The sequence below is a fragment of the Xyrauchen texanus genome, chromosome 27, assembly GCF_025860055.1.
Source record: "Xyrauchen texanus isolate HMW12.3.18 chromosome 27, RBS_HiC_50CHRs, whole genome shotgun sequence".
NCBI classification, from domain to species: Eukaryota; Metazoa; Chordata; class Actinopteri; order Cypriniformes; family Catostomidae; genus Xyrauchen; species Xyrauchen texanus.
The window spans coordinates 1,723,773-1,747,180 of NC_068302.1; the positions used below are offsets into that span (position 1 = coordinate 1,723,773).

General features: G+C 42.3%; 1 long non-coding RNA gene across 1 annotated transcript; it reads left to right on the top strand.

The window, feature by feature from the left end:
- Positions 1-17,227: 17,227 nt before the first annotated feature.
- LOC127620650 (uncharacterized) lies at positions 17,228-18,615 on the top strand. The gene is made up of 3 exons (XR_007967777.1): positions 17,228-17,316; positions 18,134-18,178; positions 18,384-18,615. It is a non-coding gene; the product is annotated as an uncharacterized LOC127620650 (long non-coding RNA).
- The last annotated feature ends 4,793 nt before the right edge of the window (positions 18,616-23,408 follow it).

Below are 23,408 nucleotides of genomic sequence, written 5' to 3' on the forward strand. Positions count from 1 at the left end.
TAACTCAAAACAGTTTCAAGCATGTATGTAGTGTGCAATTTATCAAGGTTATATCTTTGAAACCGAGTATATCTGCAGACTGTGTTGATGATCTCCTTGATAACTTTAACTCTAAAGTTAAAAATGCTATTGGTGGCATTGCTCCTGTAAAGGTCCGGATGATCACTGGCAGGTGTAAAGCACCCTGGAGTAACACAACAGCAGTGAATGACATGAAAAGAAAATGCAGGAAAGCAGAATGAATGTGGTGGAAAACACAACTTGAAGTCCATTATAATCTATAAAGACAGCCTTCATGCTTTCAATTTGGAATTAGGCACAGCTAGACAGACCTGCTTCTCAAACATTATTAATAGCAATATAAACTTTTTGCTACTGTAGAGAGACAAAACATCGACAACAAACCCCCCAACACAGGTTCCCTGTGAAATTCTCTCTGACAGAAAATGCAAAGAGTTTGCATCTTTTTCATGAAGAAGATCAATGATATTAGAGTAGCAATCAGCTCGTCCTCATGTTGCACTGAGGTCAGACAGTACCCACCACAGAAACTTTAGAAATAACTCACTATGTCTGATTTTGAGGAAATCGATGGCAAAACCCTGGAGGAAATAGTACAGCATCTTAAAACTTCAACCTGCTGTCTTGACACACTCCCCACAACATTTTTCAAAAACGTGTTTAACTGTCTTGAACCATATCTGTTAGAAATAGTAAATGCATACCTCCTTTCAGGCACGTTTCCGAAGTCCCTGAAAACTGAAGATGTCAAGCCCCTTCTTGAAAAGAAAAACTCGATATTGAACTACAGGCCAATTTCAAATCTTCCTTTCATAGGCAAATTCATTGAAAAGGTTGTTTTCAATCAGCTGAACAAATTCTTAATGTCAAATGGCCACTTGGACAATTTACGATCTGGTTTCTGTCTACATCACAGCACAGAGACTGCACTCATAAAGATCCTAAATGATATTCGGCTAAATACTGATTCAGGCAAAATATCAGTGCTGATATTATTAGATCTCAGTGCTACTTTTGACACTGTTGACCACAACATTCTCCTAGACAGATTGAAAAACTTGGTATGGCTCTCTGGGACGCTCCTCAGCTGGTTCAGGTCATATCTAGAAGGTAGAGGTTACTATGTGAACATAGGCAACTATGAATCTGAGTGGACATTCATGACATGCAGAGTCCCACAAGGCTCAATTCTTGCACCGCTCCTGTTCAACGTATATAAGCTCCCACTTGGCCAAATTATGAAAAAGAACCAATCTGCATGCCATAACTATGCAGACGACCTGTTCTACCTGTTTCCCTTACCGCCAAATGACTACAGCCCTATAGTCTCTCTATGCCAGTGCATTGATGAAATGAACTGTTAGATGTGCTAAAACTTCCTTCAGTTAAACAATGACAAGACAGAGGTCATTGTATTTGGCAACAAAGGCAAAATTCCAAAAGGTGAATACATACCTTGACTCCAAGTGGTCTGAAAACCAAAAAATCATGTAAGGAATGTTGGTGTAATTTTGGTGTAAGTAACAATAACTAAATCAGCTTATTATCATCTAAAAATATTATAGCCAGAATTAGATGTTTTGTATCCAGTCAAGACGTTGAGAAACTTGTTCATGCATTCATCACCAGTTGGGTGGACTACTGCAATAGACTCCTAACTCGCCTTCCTAAAAAGACCATTAGACACCTGCAGCTCATTCAGAATGCTGCATATTACTCCAGTCCTCAGGTCTTTACACTGGCTTCCAGTTACATTTATTGATTTTAAAGTACTATTCATTATTTATAAGTCACTCAATAGACTAGGACCTAAATACATTTCAGATATGCTTGTTGAATATAAACCTAACCGATCTCTCAGATCATTAGGATCAAGTCAGTTAGATATTCCAAGGGTTCACTCAAAACAAAGCGAGACAGCGTTTAGCTATTATGCTGGAACCATCTTCCCAAAGAGGTTAGATGTGCCCCAACAGTAGCCACATTCAAATCCAGACTGAAACTTTAGTGGTAATAAACATTATGTTACAAGTGCTGTCGATTGAGTTTAACTTGTGCTGAACCCAGAATATTCCTTTAATGGTGCACATTTTGTCCTTTCTTGAGTTGGACTGCCACTGGTCACTATATTATTTCAATGTATGGAAAAGAGCAGCTCCGAAATTCTGCTAAAGATCTCCTTGTGTTCCATGGAAGAAAGAAAGTCATGCGTGTTTAGAACAACATAATGGTTTGACTTTGCAATCTGTCCTAAACTTCAAGATCTTATTACACTTAGTGAATTTAAAATGAATTACAAATGTTTGATTGGAACATGTAAATTATTGTGTTTTTACATGTTGTTTCATATGCTGTTCATTTATGTATTTATGTGGTATAATGTCTAGATCTGGTTGCTGCATTTCTTGGGCAGGTTTCTCTTGTAAAAGAGAAATCTCAATAGGAATTACCTAGTTAAATGAAGGTTAAACAATAAATACATCAAAAAGGTGAGTAAATAATGACAGAAATTTCACTATGCCTTTAAGGGTGTGCCTTAATCTGAAAATGAAGGGACTGCAAAAACATATGATTTGATGATGATCGAACATGATATCAGGGTTTTTAATTTTTTGTAAATCTGTTAAAGTGTACATGAAGGTATTATTGACACTGAACAATTGCAAAAACACTTGCAAAGTGTTGCTGATGTAAACAGTGAAGTTTTCAGTTGGTTTAAATTAGTGTTTGGGGCAGCAGTTATGATGCCATGCATTGGTGCCTTACACAATACAGCTACTGGAAAGACAAGTTTATCTTATTAAGACCACTTGAGCTTGAATGTGCAGCAGCCCCTAAGTAACATGTGTGTCTCAAAATGTGTTCATGAATTTGCATAGGATCCATAAAGTATTTTAGGCATGACACTAGCATGACAAACACACATATATGCAAAGTACAGGACATAGAACTGAGGACGCCCTTCTGTGAACACTATAAACAGTCTACTATTCCTCCACAAAGGGACAGATTAATGCATGGCTTAAGCCCAGGGCTCCCAACTCACAAAGGAGGCCCCATTTATGGTGTCTGCTGACTCTCCCTTACCTCAAAATGACAGTTCACCCAAAAATGAAAATTATGTTTTTAGGACATGTCCCAAAAACTTTCAAGATGGCAGTTATTAACCCCCCTATTGAAGACACAGCTCCATCCTGGTGAATTGATTAATAACACAAACATCTGAAATGTCCCATGTATGTTAAAAATACTAGAAAAAGCTGTGCACTCCTGACTATGATCATTTGATTTTGATCTATTATTTGTTTTTTTGTAGAGGAATGGTATTTATGAAGAAATTCAGTCAAGATTTGGTCCCATCATAGTACAGAGACTGCTCTTATCAGAGTGACAAATGACTTGCTCTTATCATCTGACCGTGGCTGCATTTCTCTTCCTGTTCTATTAGATCTTAGTGCTGCCTTTGACACAATAGACCATAGGGTTGCTCCGATACCAACACTTTAGTACGATACCAGCCCTGATACCTCAGTATCGATTATAAATGGATACTTAGGGAACAAACAAACCTCCTCAGATGACTGATCAAATTTAACAGAAAATGACTTTATTTTTATGGAACACTACTGAAACACATTCAAAACAGATAAATGCACTTTAAATGTAGACTGGTTAAATTACAAAAATGCTAACAAATGATTTGTGTAAATAAGTAACTATCAGATCAGACACAAGTTAAGTATGGAGTGCCACAAGGCTCTGTACTGGGTTCTCTGCTGTTCTCCTTGTTTAGATGAAGTTATTGACCATTTGTCCTGCAGCTGCGGTTGGCAGATTTGAACTTTTCACAAAGGAATCACATAAACTCTGATCGTGAATGACAATTTTCAAGAGCAATTGCTGTTATAATAATAATAATAATAACTTTATTTTGTATAGCGCTTTTAAAAGTTAATTCTCAGAGCGCTTTACATAAGCAGAATTACAAGTAAAAAAACACATAAAAAGGCAAAATATTTCACACATGATTACAAACCTAAAAACAAATTATAAATAAATATCAAGACAGATTAAGACCATAATATACATCTCATTAACAGCCACCAATATCACCTCTACCCAAATGCTTCCGTAAAATAATGAGTTTTAAGGGATGTTTTAAACCTTTTCAAAGATGGTGCAAATCTTATTTCGGAAGGCAAGGAGTTCCATAACTTTGGGGCGACTGAAGAGAATGCCCTATCACCCATTGTTTTTAGCTTCGTTACCGGAACAGCTAAAAGACCGGCATCAGCAGCGCGAAGATTACGTGTTGGAATGTAGGGCATTAAAAGCTCGGCGAGATATTTAGGAGCGAGTCCATTCAATGCCTTGTACGTCAACATCAGAATCTTAAAATCAACACGAAATTTAACCGGTAACCAATGCAAGATCTCTAAAATGGGTTTTATATGATCTCTTTGTCTTGTCCTAGTCAGAATACGTGCGGCAGAGTTTTGTACCCACTGAAGATTGTTCAGAATAGATTTTGATGCTCCTGCTAACAAGGCATTACAATAATCAATTCGAGAAAAAAACAGAGTATTAATTAATTTTTCAGCTACAGGAAAGGACAGCATGGTCCGTAATCTGGATATATTTCTAAGATGAAAAAAGAAACTCTAACAGTATTACATACGTGAAGATCGAATGTTTAATTAGAATCAAAAATTACTCCCAAGTTTTTTAATTTTGATTGGAACTGGATTACAGAGCCGATCCACTTGTAACGCTACAGGTTGCACTCTGCGTAACTGGTGGGGCTGAACCAATAAGCATCACCTCAGTCTTATCACTATTTAAGCATAAAAAATTAGCAGACATCCAATTTTTAATAACTGTGATACAGTTAGAGAGATGTAATACTGACCACATTTACATCAGATTTTGAGTGAACATATATCTGGGTGTCAGTCCGCATAAAAATGAAAATCAAGACCTAGAGACCTCAAGAGTTGGCCAAGAGGAAAAATATAAAGAGTGAAAAGTAAGGGACCCAAAATTGAACCCTGAGGAACACCAAATTTTACCATACCAGCCTCAGATCTGCAGCCACCCAGCACAACAAATTGTTTGCGATCCGAAAAATAAGACTTAAACCAGCTCAGAGCAGAGTCAGATACACCAAAGACAGACTCTAAGCGCGAGAGTAAAGTGCTATGATCAATAGTGTCGAAAGCAGCACTGAGATCAAGCAGAATCAGTATTGATAAGCAACCAGCATCGGAAGCCATCAATAAGTCATTTGTGACTTTGACTAATGGTGTCTCAGTGCTATGCATTTTTCGAAAGCCAGATTGAAGAGGCTCAAAAGGTTATTTGCAGACAAATGAGAAAGCAGTTGTGAAGCAACAATACGTTCCAGGATTTTAGCAATAAAAGGGAGACCAGAGATGGGACGAAAATTTGCTAGATTCTCACAGTCACGGCTATTTGTTTTTGGGACAGGGGTTACAGCAGCAATTTTAAGTGCAGATGGCATGACACCAGAAGACAGTGAGGCATTTATAATACTCAATACAGCCGGACACAAAGAAGAAAAGCATGACTGAAACAACCCAGCTGGTATGGGACCAACACTTGAGGTGGCAGCCCTCATTTTTAGAACCACATTACACAGGGATTGAGAATCTAACATGGAGAATTCTGAAAAACAAACACCAGAAAATTCCATGTTACTTATTTTTGGGGTAACAGTTGTATTAGTGGTAGTAATCTGATCTCTTATCCCCTCAATCTTATTGCCAAAAAACTCAAGAAATGTATTGCATAATTGAACAGAAAGAGGGACATTGGGAATGATATTTCTGTTTAAAAGATTGTTAATAGAATTAAACAATTTTCTTGGGTTATCTTGATTACTTGCAATGATCTGGGAGAAATGAGCAGACCTTCTCGATACAATTTCAGTCCTATATTCTCCCAAACTTTCTTTCCAAGCCAGATGATACACAGTTAGACCAGTAGAGCGCCATCTGCGCTCCATTTTGCGACACTGAGTTTTCATTGCGCGCAGATCATCGTTATACCACGGGGCAGATCGTTTAAAAGATACAGCATGTGACATCAGAGGTGCAAATGTGTCCAGGCCAGATGAAAGAATTGTGTACAACTGATTTACTTTATCATCCAATGCATCAGATGGTACAATACAGCTAATAGCAGAGTCAATAAAGTCTGAGAAGTCGGTGGGTGCAATAGATCTCCACTTACGGTAATAAATAATACGGGAAGTAGTAGTAAGTAAATCAGGTAACTCCAACTTGAAAAGAATGGCTAAGTGATCAGATAACCCAAAATCAGATACAGACAACCCAGACACAAGTGTACCATTTTGAATCACAAGATCCAAAATGTGGCCTTTATTGTGTGTAGGACAATCCACAACTTGATGTAACTCAAAACAGTCTAATAAAGATGTAAAGTCTCTAGTTGATGAAATATCTTTTTTGTCCATGTGTATATTAAAATCACCAAGAATTAAAATTTTCTGTTAAAGAAATTAGACCCAATATGATCTCAATGTGACCTTATATGAAAAATAACTATAACCAAAGTTCTTTCAAGGCAAGTCAGTCCACTCAGCTGGCATCTTAGGAACATTCCTGAGCAACAATTTTCTATGGATATGTAAGTGGATACAAGTGCTCTGTCTCAGGCTAAATAGTCTCTTCTGTTACATGTCAAACATAATGACAAAGGCATTTTGAACAAAGTTAAAACTTGTCTTGTTGAAAGTTCAGAAAGAACCTGCACATATTTCTTCACTGTAAACCACAAAAATCCATTTATATTAACTTTTATTAACATAAACAAACATGATTATATTATATGATTCTTAAAAATTCTTAAAACTGCAGCACTGCAAATATCCACTATTGAATCTGCTCTGAAAAACCCAGAAGCACGGTTGTTTAATGTCATGGTAATTTCATCTATAAGCTTTCATTAGGAGACACAGGCAATTAGTGATTAATTAGAATCCCTAATTCTATTAGTGATATTATTAATCATAATTAGTTTTCACTTCTATACTGATAATATTCAGCTTGATATTTCCTTCAATATGTACTCACCTTTTCTGTTTTTAAACCAACCTGGTCTCATAGAGTGGTGTTACTATACCTATATTTTTGCTAAATGATTTTTATGTGGCTTAATGTACAAATCGTGACAGTTTCCTGCTGAAATACTAGAACACTAGAGGCACTAAAACAAAACGTCTCGGTTACTGTCGTAACCTCCGTTCCCTGATGGAGGGAAAGAGACATTGTGTCAATGTAGTGACACTAGGGGTCAATCTCGAGAGCCAGAGACACCTTCAGATCTTTGAAAAAGGCCAATGAGAATTGGCGAGTAGAATTTGCATGCCACTTCCCCCGACATATGGGTATAAAAGGGAGACTGGAATGCGGATTCATTCAGGTTTTTGCACTGAGGAGCCAAGTCAAGGTACAGGCCATTACAGCGGTGTAGTTCATCCTGTGGCAAGAGGGATGCAAAGTCTCATTCCCTCCATCAGGAAACGGAGGTTACGACAGTAAATGAGACGTTTTTGTTTTAGTGCCTCTAGTGTTCTAGTATTTCAGCAGGAAACTGTCACGATTTGTACATTAAGCCACATAAAAATCATTTAGCAAAAATATAGGTATAGTAACGCGACTCTATGAGACATATTGAATACAAATGCCACAGTGGCTGAACTGTGTTACATGAACTGCCAATGCAGGTGTTAGCAAGCTACTAAAAACGTAGGAACAAATGCACTCGGACTGCACGAAGCCTCCTCAGACGCCCAAAACGTCATGTAATTCCCAACAACCCTCTGGGGGCTGGGGCCTTTAAATGCTCATAAAACGTGCCGGGGAAGGCGTTCTTTTCCGTTCCTATTCTTTCAGGGGGGAAAGACCCCATGGAGGCCACACCCTGGCCTGAAGGGGCGGGTAAAAAATACATCATATGGGCCTAAGGACGCACATTAAAGAGGCGCTACAGTAGGTCCTGCCCTTCATAGGGGAGGAGCTCTACAAATGCAGTGACAATGGGGAAACGGGTCTACCAAAAAGGGAGACCGTACCATGGAAGATACATCACAGGAGGTTACTGGGGTAACTGAGACCTGTGGAGCACTTAACCCAGTACAGGGCACACATACTGATCCGAACTCGTGAGCCAGAGGGCTAGGAGGAAGGACATCCAGGGTTCACGCATGGGAGAGAAGAGCGCAAGGCTTCACCTTCGTGGAGGGGAAAGGTGCTATACACAAGCGGTACACCCGGCCAGCTACCCCGCATAACGAAACTTACCTGTTCGTACCTGAAAGAACACGGGACGAAACCAGCTCAACCCGGAGATTGTAAAATCTTGCATGGTATTGGGTGTTGCCCAGCCTGCTGCTCTACAGATGTCTTCTAGAGAGGTGCCATTGGCCAGTGCCTATGAGGATGCCATAATCCTTGTAGAGTGTGCTCGATCCTGCAAGGGGGAGGGCATGGACTGGATCTGGTAGGCAAAAGCAATGGCCTCCATGATCCAGTGGGTAAGCCTCTGTTCAGAGAGAGCGTTTCCTTTCTGCTGTCCACCGAAGCAGACAAAGAGCTGCTCAGAGCGTCTAAAACTCTGCGTCCAATCCAAATAGATGCGCAAAGCACACACCAGACACAGCAACAATAAAGCTGGGTCTGCCTCCCCTGGGGCAGCTGCACTTGCTAAAGGGGTCATGGGAACCTTGGGCATATAGTCCGGTCGGGGTCTCAGGATCTACGTGAGAGTCTTCCGGACCAAACTCCAGGCACGTTCGCTGACAGAGAATACTCACAGGTCGACGACCCACTGATGGAAGTGAGCACGGTAAGGAGGGCAGTGATGGCCTTTAGATCGACTGACTCTAAGGGCTCGAGGTGGGCCCTCCATAGGCCTTGAAGGTCCATGGAGAGGTCCCATTAGGGAAGAGGTGTGGCCTAGGAGGGTTCAATTTTCTGGCTCCTCTCGGGAACCTGAAGAACAGGTAGATGACTTAGGTCTTTTGCATCCCGTCCAAGAACCAGACATGGAGATTCCGGAGGTCTGGGCATGGGTGCCGGATGGTGCCCCATCCCTGAGAAAGAAGGTTCTTCCTCAGGGGAGTCTGCCAGGGAGGTGCTGTCGCAAGGAGTGTGCGAGTGAGCCAATATGGCGCCACGAGGGTGACTTGTTCCTCATCCTCCCTGACCTTGCACAGAACCTGTACAAGTAGGCTCACTGGGGGAAACACGTATTTGCACAGCCCCCGGGGCCAGGTGTGTGTCAGCGCGTCTGTACAGAGGGGAGCTCATGTCAGGGCATACCAGAGCGGGCAATGGGAGGATTCCCGGGAGGCGAACAGGTCTACCTGTGCCTTGCCAAATGGACTCCATATCAGCTTGACCACCTGGGGGTGGAGTCTCCACTCTCCCCTGAGTGTCACCTGCCACGACAGATCATCTGCTGTGATGTTGAGGTTGCAAGGGATATGAGTGGCCCACAGCGACCTGAATTGCTGCTAACTCCAGAGGAGGAGGTGACGGGCGAGTTACGACATGCGACATGATCGGAAACCACCTTTGCGGTTTATATAAGACACTGTCGTCTTGTTGTCTGTCCGGACAAACACGTGCTTGCCCTGGATCAACGGCAATAGCCTCCAAGGGTGAGCAGTACTGCCAGCAACTCGAGGCAGTTTGTAACGTTCAGCCTGCTATTTATGTAGGTGAAGATACACAAAAAACTTAACGGTCTAATCCTTAATTATACTAGTGTTGGAATGAGTGAAAAATGAAGGCTTGAATAACAAATGAGTTTAAATCCCCAAGTGTATTTACAAAATAGGTGGCTGACAACATTCAAGTTTAACAAGATATATACATATATACAGGACATACAAAGTAAACAAACGGAGCGTGGTAATAAAGAGAGTGGATAAATAGTCCGTAATGGAAACTGTCCGTACACTGTACTGTAAGTGTGTGTGTGTATGTTGACTCGGCCTCACCGGCAGATTAGTTTAAGTCCGGGAGCTCGATGAGACGCAGCGCTGCTCTGTGACTATTTCCTCAACGGTAAATAATCCAACTTAAATGATGATTCCACGATGAGGGTTTTTTGTCGGTAAACACTGGTTTACCGACTCTGTTTATACAGAAGTAAAAGTCGTTCTTTGATTTGACTGACGTCACAGGTATTCTCTGGCACGTCGTGAGAGAACTCTCGCGTGAGTAAACGGGAATCCAATCACACACCAGGGCAAATAACACAGGAAGAATGATTATAAAATAACAGTTGTATATATAAGAGTAATTATAATAATCACAGCAGTATAAACATTCCCCCCTATGTGGCTATGCTACATAATCCCCCCCCCCAGCCAGCGGCATCGGAGAAGAGCGTCCATAGTCGCGCTTCAGGTTTACCACATTATAGGTATCAGTTCTAGGTGGGTTGCCCCAGCACACAGTGTAATTTATTGGCCCTGTTTTACTTTTTATCTCAGCTGGACCCTCCCACTTGGGCTAGCTTGGCAGAGAATTTGTTTGAGGAACTAGAGAGAGGATGAGTTTTAATCCAAACTAGGTCACCCGTTTGAAACTGCGCATTTTTCCTATGGTTATTATAATACCTAGCTTGTTTGGCTTGACACATCCTCATTCTGTTCCTCACTTCCTCCATCATGATGTTTTGTCGTTCTACCAGGGAATAAGCAGCTTGATCTGGTGAAGGTGGTCGGTGGAAGACGTTCCAGTGGTCCTAGAATTTGCCTACCCAGCATGAGCTCTGTAGGAGACTTTCCTGTGGTTTCTTGCTGGGCGGTGTTAATGGCATAGCGGAATTCAGGTAGCCACTGGTCCCAGGACGGATGTTGTTGTCCCACATAGGCAGCAATCATGGTTTTCACGGTTCGGTTGACCCTTTCCGTTAGGTTTGACTGTGGGTGATAATTCGTGGTGAGTTTCTATTGGACACCAGGTATTTGGGTACCCCCCAACGAGTGAATATCTCCTCCCGCAGAATCTTCACTATTTTCTGGGTCTTACTGTCTCTGAGTGGGAACATTTCTACCCACTTTGTGAAATAATCCACAATGACTAGGAGACAAGTATTCTGCTTCTTGCTGATGGGGAAGGGTCCCATTAGGTCCACCCCTAACGTGTGTCCAGGTTCGGTGATTGGTGTACTCTGCATCAATCCCGATGGTTTGGTATTGCTGGGTTTATATTTTTGGCATATCTCACATGTCTTAATGTATTGGCAGACGTCTTTCCGGACAGACGGCCACCATGCCACATCTAGGATCTTCAGCAGGGTTTTCAACTGTCCGAGATGGCCTCCAAGTGGATTATCATGATAGTAATGCATGAAATCTGATGTTAAGGATTGTGGTACCACCAGTTGATATTTCACTCCTTGGTTTTTTATGGGAACTTTGCGGTACCACACCCCTTGGAGGTCTTCAATGCTGATGGATTGGTCTTTGACTGCTTGGGGGTTCAGGATAGACTGCAGGTGAGAGATGGTATCATCCAATCTTTGAGCCTTTGTTATTTCTTCCATAGAGTGAGGTAATGTAGATGCATTATGTGAAGACAAGATCAGGCAAGGAGCATCATCAGCAACAGGTTTCTCTAGGACCCGGGACAACGCATCAGGTCCCTGGTTGAGACAACCTTTCCTGTGATGAACTTGAAAACAGAACTGTTGCACGCGGAGTGTCCAGCGGGTAAGGCGTGAGGAGGTCTTAGGGCAGTTGAACGCCCAGGCGAGAGCCGCATGGTCCGTGAAGACATCGAAGGGTCTTCCCTCCAGGTAATGTCTCCACTTTTCTACCGCCCAAATCACTGCTAGACATTCTTTTTCAGAAGTGCTGTAATTCTTTTCTGCTCCAGTTAAGGTCCTTGATGCATATGCCACCACCTTTTCTCCCTCCTCAGAATGTTGAGTGAGGATGGCTCCCAGTCCTACCTCACTTGCGTTGGTATGAACCTGGAAGGGTTGGTTAATATCAGGTTGTATTAGGACCGGTGAATTTTGCAAGGCTTGTTTTAGTTCTTCCATGCTAGCTTGACACTCTGGGGTCCATTCCCACTTAACTCCTTTCTTTTTTTAGGAGGTTCAATGGAGCAGTAATGTCAGCAAAGTGGGAAATAAACTTATGGTACCAGCCTGCCAGTCCCAGAAATCGTTGCAAAGCTTTAAGATCTTGCGGTGGGGGGAACTCTGCAACGACCCTGGTCTTCTCTCGGTCCACCTCCACTCCCCTCTCCGAGATTATATGGCCGAGGAATTTGAGCTGTCGTTTGAAGAAGTGGCATTTCTTCATGCTCAGTGTCAGATTGGCTTGGGTCAGCCGTTGCAGAACCATATCTAGGTGTTGAATATGTTGTTCCAGTGATTTGGAATAGATTATTATATCGTCAATGTATACAAAACATATTCTCCCTCTCAGATCAGACAGTACTCTCTCCATCAACCGTTGGAAGGTAGCAGCGGCATTTCTGAGCCCATAGGGCATCGACTTGAATTGAAACAGCCCCTTGGTTGAGATAAAAGCAGTCTTCTCTTTACTCAGTTCATCCATCTCCACCTGCCAGTACCTGGACTGCAGATCCAAGGAAGTAAACCAGGAAGCTCCTTCCAGGGATTCAAGGATGTCATGAATCAATGGCATTGGATAAGCGTTGGGTATGGTCTTGCTGTTCAGCTTCCTGTAATCCACACAGAACCTGTAAGAGCCATCAGGTTTGGGGACCAGGACTACCAGTGAAGACCACGGTGAAAAGGAGGGTTCAATGATATCGTCCCGTAGCATCAGGTCTACTTGTTCTTCAATAATCTGCTTCTTAAGAGGAGACACGCGGTATGCACGGGACTTGAGGGGTATGTCATCTGATAATGGGATTTTATGTTGTACAATAGAGGTCTTACCCAGGTTGTTTGAAGTGGTGCGTGGCCAGGCGGAAATTAACTTCATTAACTCCCCCTGATTGTCAGTGTCCCACTCAGGGATCTCTGAGGAAATGGACCTGAGTTCGGGCAGTCTACCAGCGGAGGGTAAGGCATAATATAAATTCAGCAGCGCAGCCATATTAGCAAAGACTTGACCAGACAGGTTGTTTGTCTTAGTGGGCATCTGTGATGGTATGAAAGGGTAATAGGTGTATCCTTTGTCAGATGTTAACCCATATCGGCCTTGTCCCACTTCTAGTACTGCTCCCATGGCTCTCAAGAAATCCAGACCAGCAATGAGTGGAAAAGCTAGGTGAGTGTCTTTTAGAATATACGTATCCATTTGGCATAAGTGGTCATGCCATTGAAACTCAATCTGTTGCAGGTCTCTGGACTGGTGAATCGTTCCGTCTGCCATCATGAACCTTTGTGGACTGGAGGTAACCTCTGATGGAATCTCCCCTCTCAACTGTTTCCACAGGCTTTCTTGCATCAAGGTGTAAGTGCTACCGGTGTCTACCACTGCCTTTACCTCCTTGCCCTTCACCCTTACAGGCACCACCAGAAGAGACGACAGTGGATGGGGTTGAGCTAGTGTTACTCCAGCCAGGTTTTTGCGGAAGGTACCTTCAGCCAGTTTTTTGTTGGTTTTTCCTTGGCTGCTCTGAGTACCCACTTTCTGCCAGTAGTCTTTAGCTCCCATGTAGTCCTTTTCCACCATTGATCCGATTTTCACCAGGTGTTCAACAGAGGTAACTGTTCCCCTCATACACCCGGCAACTCTTGGGTTGATGTTGTTGAGTATGCGATTTACTAGCTCCTCCTCAGAGATCTCTGGCTTCCATTTTAGACATAAAGCCCGGTAGTCATAAGCAAAGTCTCTCAGGCGTTGTCGTGGCTGCTGAACCATCGTCCTCAGTTTTTCCTCCACTTCTGAGAGGTAATCGTCTGGGAGAAAAGCAGCCATGAATGCCCTTTTGAAGGACCTCCAATCCGTTACCTTGACCTTCTCTGCCTTCCACCAGCTCAGCGCGGGTCCCTTCAGTACTGTACTCAAGGTTCCTAGTAGCTCAGCACAGGGAAGGGGTCGAATCTCTAGGAAGTTCTCACATTGCTCGATGAAGTTGAGCACCTCCGCCGTCTCACAGGAGTCTCCGAAAGAAGGGAACTCGAGTCGGATAGGCGGACAGGCACAGAATGAGGATGCACCTGCCACTACAGAGGAGGTATGTACATTAAGATGGGGAGCAAACACCTGTTGTTGAACCACATAAGTATCATCGAGAGATTTCTGAGTGGAAATTTTCTCTCTAGATACTAGAGCTGGGGTCAGTGGTCGACGGATCATGGAACCTTGGGAAGCGTCAGGTGAATAGGCCTGTAATCTGGTGAGTGTGGGAGTACTAGTGAGCCTCATTTTTCTCATTTGATTTTCCCACTTTGCATCTCTCCTTAGAAAACAATCTGTTACTGCCTTTTCTAAGTTTCCCAATGCATTACGAAAATAATCCTCCAACCCTGCCAAGCTAGCGTCCACTGCTTGCCTAAAGCTTGTTTCCCCATTCAATGTACTGTCTTTTGACTGTTTAAAATCTTGTTCTAAAGTGTGTAATTTTTGAGTTAGGTCCAATAAATTACCCTTACATTGAATCAAGTCATCATGCATCACTTGTACCATGCCTATATTGAGTATACTACTTTCCTCATCATCATCATCAGTTTGTTCACTGTCAGACATGTACAATGAACTAATCATGGATGTTATTTCTTCAGGCGGATTGCGCCTGGTAGAAAATTAACCTGTGGTAAAATCCACCTCTGTTTGTTCCATATTGAGATTATCATTTACCGGTTTCACCGTATTAACATCAGTTGTTACATTTGACACATCCATTTTATATTGAAGAGAGAAGAAGAAAAAAAAAAAAATAGAGAAGAAAAAGGAAAAATCCACCCCAAACAAACACAATAACAATAATAAGAATTTCCCTGTATGGGCCACCACTATGTAACGTTGAGCCTGCTATTTATGTAGGTGAAGATACACAAAAAACTTAATGGTCTAATCCTTAATTATACTAGTGTTGGAATGAGTGAAAAATGAAGGCTTGCATAACAAATGACACGGCATGAAAAGTGGGATTTTCGTCAGTAAGCGTCACTGTAGATTGTCGTGGAAGTTCAGGTTTACGACTGCACACGGCAATTTGCAGGCAACACCCAAAACTGCCGTGAATTGTCGGAAATTGACGTGGGCCTTGCTTGGCAGTTGTCCCCCCATGACCCCCCTCCTCCTAATTCTAGGGGAGGCTTTAACATGTAAATGAAAATGCGGTGAGCTATACAAATGCAAATGAGGGTAGCAGGGGGAGTTTTACCCCAGGTGACATTTTTCTAAAAGGTATAACTTAATTCTAAGAAAATCTCTGGTAGAAATAGATCAGGCTCAGTATAGCGTAATTATAGACTTTTACATTTAGGATTGATTTTAAAGTATTATTACTGGTATATAAATCATTCAATGGGCTAGGACCTCAATATATTGCAGATATGCTCACTGAATATAAACAAACAGATCACTCAGATCATTAGGATCACATCAGCTAGAAATACCAAGGGTTCACTCTAAGCAAGGAGAGTCTGCTTTTAGCTATTATGCCAGCCGCAGCTGGAACCAGCTTCCAGAAGAGATCAGATGTGCTCCTACAGTCACATTCAAATCCAGACTCAAAACACATCTGTTTAGCTGTGCATTTACTGAATGAGCACTGTGCCACTGCTCGTCCGACTGTTACGTATTTTATTTTATTCTAAACTGTTTTAATTTACTGTATTTTATTTTATTATTCTAAATTGTTTTAATTATTCTGATTTATTTTGATTATTTTAATTTCTTCTATGTAAAGCACTTTGAATTACCATTGTGTATGAAATGTGCTATATAAATTAACTTGCCTTGCCTACATTTTAAATGTATATATTTAATGAAAGTATGCTAGATTAATTACTGCATGTCATTAGCAATGGCCAATATTGTGTAAAAAAGATACACAAAACAATTTATTTCAACAATTAATTTTATTCAGGCTTTGCCACAAAGGTAAAATGTGCATTCCATGCAAACAACATCACAGTCTCCAAGAGCTCAACCACTGTGCATAGTGGCATGACTACAGTGACCTTTTCTTTGGTCTTGCTTAAATGCACAGTGGATGTGTTAACCACAAATCTCCCAGCAATGCGCTCAACAGGCAGAAATGATGCTGGGTATGACGTGTCTGTTCCCTGCAAGCTCCAAACTTCTATTGGCTTTCCATAAAAATATCTGTCCAAACATATATTAAATATCTTCCTTTGTGTACAGCAGAACAAAAAATTTATACAGGTTTGGAACAACTTGAGGGTGAGTAAATTATGACTTTTCACTTTCCATCTGTGACTGGTCATTAAATCACTGCCACGCAAAGACCTCTATTCGACGTCAAAACTAGGTCCACTATTTGGACGTCCAACCATGACCCAACTTGGACGTCATCTTGACGTTCAACATTTGACCTGAACTGGGTAAGTGTTTTTGGACGTCATTTGGACGTCTATTACAGGTGCAGTAAATTTACATGATTAATATGTAATATATATATATATATATATATATATATATATATATATATATATATATATATATATATTTTTTTTACAAATATCAACATTGTTATCAACATGATTAATACATATGAATACAGATATAAACACTTCAGATATTATTTATAAACAAACACGATTTATTATGTGTAGTAGTTCATGTTTTTTTATTTATTAATTTCTTTCCAGCGTTGGAATGTATGAAAAGTAAAAAGGCCCAGAAATTGGCTGGAATAAGAGACCTTGATATCTTAAAAGAGGAATAAAGAGACCCCCTTTGTAGTTCTTTTTGTAAAAGTTTTTTTTATTTAATTTAACTGATACGTGTCTTGCTTAATACTCATTTACCTGTATTTACCTATGCCATTGTAGATATATTCTGTTGTTCTGTTCTGTTCTTGGTGTTCAATAATAAAAAAATTATTAAAAAAAAAAAAAAGCTCTATCAAGGGCTTTGGATTTGTCAAACCAGTCAACGTCACTCTGATTGGCCGAGGTAGCACATCATCATAACCCAACCAGTAAACGCAAATCTGATTGGCCGAGGCGACACGCCAGGCATTTGGCGCGTCTTTTTACAAAGCATTGAAAAATGGCCGCACAGCTTTTCAGCCTGCACCGCTGGTGAACCCATCGTTTCCTCAGTCTAAATTGAAGGTAAGTTCGGTCAGCCTAGTGAATTCTATGTCCATGTGTACGTATAGTGTTAGGTAGTTTAGCGTTATTGTCTTAAATTTCACAAACCTGCTGTGGTTAGGTTACAGCCGCGAATGGTTAAGGGCGTTAGCCTTAACGGCAGTATTCTTTGTTTTGCTTGCTGCTCTTGGTTCATGTTCAGTTTCTGTTATTTTTGCTGTCCACGAGAGAACATGTCGATTTGAACAGTTTGGGACTCTAAACTGCACGTATACAGCTAGCAGCATGGCATGGAGTTCTGACTAACTAGATCGTTGCTAACTAGCTAGCGTCCGTATACGGGGACATGTAAAACATGTAAAAATGTAAATCAGGGTCCTACAAACTCAAAGCGAGTAATGTGCTTGTATGCTCTAGGATATATTAGTTTGTAACACTGCAACTCTTAAAGGATTAACGTTAGTTCACTTTCAAATAAAAATGTCCTGATTATTTACTCATCCCCATGTCATCCAAGATGCCCATGTCTTTCTTTCTTCAGTCGAAAAGAAAGTAGGCCTCAAGATTTTTGAGGAAAATATTCCAGGATTTTTCTCCATATAATGGCAACCAACTATTCAAATGTTCAAAGAAGGTTCAAATGTCAGTCTCAATGCAGATTCAAAGTCTACACGATCCCAGTCGAGAAGTAAGGGTGTTATCCAGCGAAACGATCTGTCATTTTAAAAATGTAAATGATCATGATTTTTTTTTTTGAAAGTGAATTAATCATTTAACTGTTGTGTGATGGAGATTGAAAACTTTAAGGTGTTTAACCCATTTTTTTTTTGTCTCTAAGGAGTGAGGTGTCCTTCCCTGTTAGGAGATAAACCACCTAAACAAGGTACATGGATTATTATTCTATTCAGGTGGTGATCCTATCACCCTGGCTGCCTGTTACTGTGCACACATTGCTTTGAACAAGAAATCAAGTAATTTAATTTACAGTTCAGCAAGTTTTATAGATTTCAGATGTATTATTTCTCTTCTAATAAACTGTTAAGTTTCATCATTTGATAACTTATAAAACAGATTTTTTTCTGGTGCAGATGCAGTGATTGGGAGATGGACCTTCCCATTGCCTTGGGGTGGTAAGTATTTATCTATTGGCAGTGGAGAAGACACTTTTAATAGTACCACCTTCTCTCTTCCTGCACTGTTCTCTCTGTCCACAGAAACTGCTTTTCAATTATAGGCGTGGCTTGGTTTCTATCATGTCAGATGATTACATTTCTTTGGACTTTTGTTTCTTTCTCCAACAGATCTGTACTTATAACAAACACTGAAGCTGATTACAAAAACAATTGTGAGAAAGCTAACCTTGGTATTCTAATTGGAGCATTGTAATCATCAACAAATGTGTGTTCAGTGTTCCAGAAAAGGTCCTGAGCCTACTGGTCGACATCCGCCATCGCCTGAAGGAAACGCAGCCTGCCTCTTCAGCTGTCCATATAGAGAGGATTGACACCATGGAGGACTTTGAGTTGCTGGAGCAACACCTCTCTGGTGCACAGGCCTTTGATACCCTGGTAGGTTTTACAAGTCTGGAAGTAATGGATAGACTAGAATAAATTAATACAGTGCACTCGCACACTGTTAGATTCCTCTTTGTGATTTTTATTTGTATGTGTATAACTAGTGTATGTATGTAGTCTCATGTGTCTAGAGGGTGGAGGACATGTTTTCTGTGCCAGTTAATTTTCCTGTAGCTTTGTTTAGCTCAGCAGCTAATTTTGAACTGGAAATGCATTACACCTTTGCATGTCTCCAGTTATCACCTGCTGCTGATACAATCAAATGGAGTTTTTGCAATATGATCTAGTCCCATTTCAGAAGGTGGCATACTGTTCTAGATCATTTTCCAAAAACTCCTTTTGATTGTCTTAGCAGCAGGTGATAAGGTGTAATGCATTTCCTGTTGAAACTAGCGTTTTAGCCAAACCAAGCTACTGGAAAATTAATACATGGTACAGAAAACATGTCCTCCACCCTCTTGAAACATAGGACTATAGTTATAGAAGTTGTATAGAAATTACATGTAAAATAAGTCTAACTTTGACGTTGAAAAGACGTCCACAAACGACCACTTTTGGACTATAAATAGCCCTTACACGGAGGTCCCACCGACGTCAACATTAGACGTCCGGTAGACGTCGAAAAAAGACGTCGCCTGGCGTTACAAAACAACCCCATCAATGGACTGAATTTGGACGTCCAAAAATGACATGGAAAAGACGTCACTCTGACGTCACATTGCCCAGTGGGTAAAGTACCCTAGAAGCAGCACAAGCTAAAAGTAACTTATCCTTGTAAAAGAATAAGTGTAAGTTGCTTTATAAAAGTGTATTTTTTGGTCTTGTCATTTTCAGGAAGCAGTACGCCATCTTCACAACTCTGAGACAAATTGTAGGCGCTACGAACCGGAGCAAGGGTAAGATTAAAACATATACTTTCATTCTCCTGAATAAGGAAATAGATCCGTTAATACCGATCTTAACCGTACATTTTGTTTTCTCAGACTAACCTCGCCTCATAACGAGGCCGTGACCTCATATTTGCTGGGAGCTATGTCTGCAAGTCCAGATTTACATGATGCTGATAATGACGACATTGTAAGTAACTTTTAATATTTTCTCCTTTATTGTTTAATTTTACTGTGACTTGCATTGTTTTTTTATTCATTTCACTCTCATTTAATCGTTTTCCAGCTGCCTGTAAAACATATTACGAGACCGTGCGCAGGAGCTTCAGGTACAAACAACCAGATCTTGCATCGCAGGCGGAAGCTGTGAAGAGTTCAGCTCGGAGTCGAGCCAGAAGAAAGAGGGTAAGATTTATTTGATTAGATATGTTTTTGGTCAATGTGACTATTTTGCAAGTGCATTAATAGATGTGTTGTGTCCATACGCAGTGCATCGCGCAGTACTGATTGTCTTTATTGGTTGTTTTCACAGCTGCTAGAAGCGAGACAGAGTGTGCTGGCTGAGGATGAGGTGGGCCTTTGGAAGTGCGCTACCATAGACCTAATGTCGGATGAGGAAGACTGCATCGTTGGCGGGGTGTCTGGATGGATTGTGCGACCTCCGTCTTTTCGCAGCCAGGAGCTCACAGAACTCTGTGCCACACTGCAGTCTAGATTAGAGGCGATGCCAAAATACAGGGCAACGCACCACAGACGTCTGCAAAATGGACCAAATTCGGACAGAATTACCTACAGCTCCGAAGCTGAAAACAGACACTTCATGGTGCTGTAGGATTTTGGGCTTCTCGTGAGCTTCCAATTTGTTGTGTGGGCAGATCTCATATGTTTGTGCAAATAAAGCTCTTTCTTTGAATAAACAGCATGTCCCTGGCAATTTATTTTCCTCAAATTCATTCATGTCCTTGATGGTAATAATAATGTTGTCCGCAGTATAACAATATGAATATACAACATAATAGCATATGATATGAATTTATTTATATATAAATAATTATAATTAAATATAAATATAATATATATATTTGTATATAAATAATTTACATATAATTATAATTTTAAATTTATAATGAGGCAGGGTGACCAATAGTAACAGAGCTGCCAACCAATCACGAGTGATTTTTCTTGTTTAAATGTAGTGGTTCAACCAATACTGAGTGAGGAAATTCAAGCCATTCTCTGGCAAAGCGCAAGGCGCTGCTATTCATATGCTAATTAGAGCCGTAATGGAAACTGTCCGTACACTGTACTGTAAGTGTGTGTGTGTATGTTGAATCGGCCTCACCGGCAGATTAGTTTAAGTCCGGGAGCTCGATGAGACGCAGCGCTGCTCTGTGACTATTTCCTCAACGGTAAATAATCCAAATTAAATGATGATTCCACGATGAGGGTTTTTTGTCTCAGACTGGAGCTGCTTGAAGAGACATCCTTTTGCTGGCGATCGATCGCTAAATCCCTTTATCACCAACGTGTTGCCTCCCGTAACACTGGTTTACTGGCTCTGTTTATACGGAAGTAAAAGTCGTTCTTTGATTTGACTGATGTCACAGGTATTCTCTGGCACGTCGCGAGAGAACTCTCGCGTGAGTAAACGGGAATCCAATCACACACCAGGGCAAATAACACAGGAAGAATGATTATAAAATAACAGCTGTATATATAAGAGTAATTATAATAATCACAGCAGTATAAACATTCCCCCCTATGTGGCTATGCTACAAGTTGATGTGCCAACGCAGGCGAGGTCCTGTCAAGGAGCCAGCGGCTGCCGGTCTTGTAGGCATTCGTCGTAACCACGACACGCCTGGACACTTGCTGTACGGGGACTCCAGCCCGCAGGAATGCAAGGTCTATCCTGCTATATTCTATATTCGGGTGTGAGAGCCACGCGATGTATGCCGCGGTGCCATGTGTACCTCGGGACCCGGGTCTGGAGCCAGTGCTGTAGCAGTCTCATATACATCAACCTGAGTGGCGTGACTGCCGCTGAGGATGCCATATGCCCCAGGAGCCTCTGAAAGTTCTTCAGTGTGACCGACATTTCCCACCTGGCTAAGTTCAGGCAGTTCAGCACTGCATGTGCTCGCATTTGAGGAGCGCTATCATTGACACAGAGTCTAACTCCATGCCGAGAAAAAAAATGCTCTGAACCGGGGAGATCTTGCTCTTTTCCCAGTTGACCCGAAGCCATAAACAGCTGAGGTGCATGAGCACCAGGTCCCTGTGTGCACACAGTAACTCTCAAGAGTATGCTAGAATCAGCCAGTCGTCGAGCTAATTGAGTATGTGAACTCCCACTTTCCTTAGTGAGGCAAGAGCTGAAGATCTGTGATTTTCGTGAAGACACGAGGGGACAGGGACAAGCCGAAGGGGAGGACTTTGTACTGATACGCCCGACCGTCGAATGCGAACTGTGGAAAGGGTCTGTGTTGAGGTAAAATCGAGACATGAAAGTACGCGTCCTTCAGGTCTACCACCGCGAACCAATCTTGATGCCGGATGCAAGCCAGAATGTGCTTTTGCGTCAGCATCTTGATTGGGAGTCTGTGCAAGGCCCGGTTCAAGACTCGCAGGTACATGATTGGCCACAACCCTTCTTGGGAATGATGAAGTAAGGGCTGTAAAACCCCTGTCTCACCTCGGCTGGTGGGACAGGCTCTATTGTGCCCTTCCGTAGGAGGACTGTTATCTCCGCTTGTAGAATGGCAGTGCTCTCTTCCTTCACAAACATGAAGAGAACACCGCGGAACCGGGGCGGGCACCTGGCAAATTGAATCGCATAGCCAATTCGGATGGTTCTGGCCAACCAGCGCGACGGGTTGGAGAGTGACAGCCATGCGTCCAAACTCCGGGAAAGGGGCACTAACTGAAAGATCACATCCGACATTCCTGGGGGTGGGGCCTCACGGTGGGGGTAGCAGGGAGTGCCAAATTGGAGAGCAGTGCTATGACCCGAGGCAGCCACACTGAGGGGATCCTCAAAGCACTTACCTCGCTCCATGAGCCTGGCGTAAGGCGGGCCGGTGACTGAGGAGGAGGGTCTCTGGGATCGTGCGGGGGTGTGGTTTGTGTGATGCAGCGGGGCACGTGAAGGCAGGGGGGCCACATTCATGAGGCCCAGGCTGCAGATGCTCCATGTCCGGTAGCCGTGGGGGCGGCGAGCGTGAGCACCGGCGGTGTAAGCCGAGAAGAAACTGCTTTTTTTGACAATGTGTGTACCGTAGAGGCTGTGGCGAACAAAAAAGAAATGGGGAACAAAGGATTTTCCTCCCGGTCTGGCTACGAGCTCCGATGTTCCTGCAGACATCTCGATCCTTTGGTATCTTGTCTCAGGGGCACTTGAAGGCCCTCCCGAGGGTCTTTGTGGACGGCTGTGAAGCGGGGGGCGTCCCTCTCCTGCGGGGGGCTCTACGCCAGGGCCAAGAACTGGGCTCGGGCTGGGACAGAGCCGGTTGAGTTTGTGTTGTCGCTGGGGGACAGATGGGGTCTGTTCACCATTGAGAACTGCTGGGCGAAGTTCTCTACGGTGTTGCCGAAAAGGGCCGATCTGGGAGATGGGTGCATTCAGGAACCGTGCCTTATCTGTGTCTGTCAT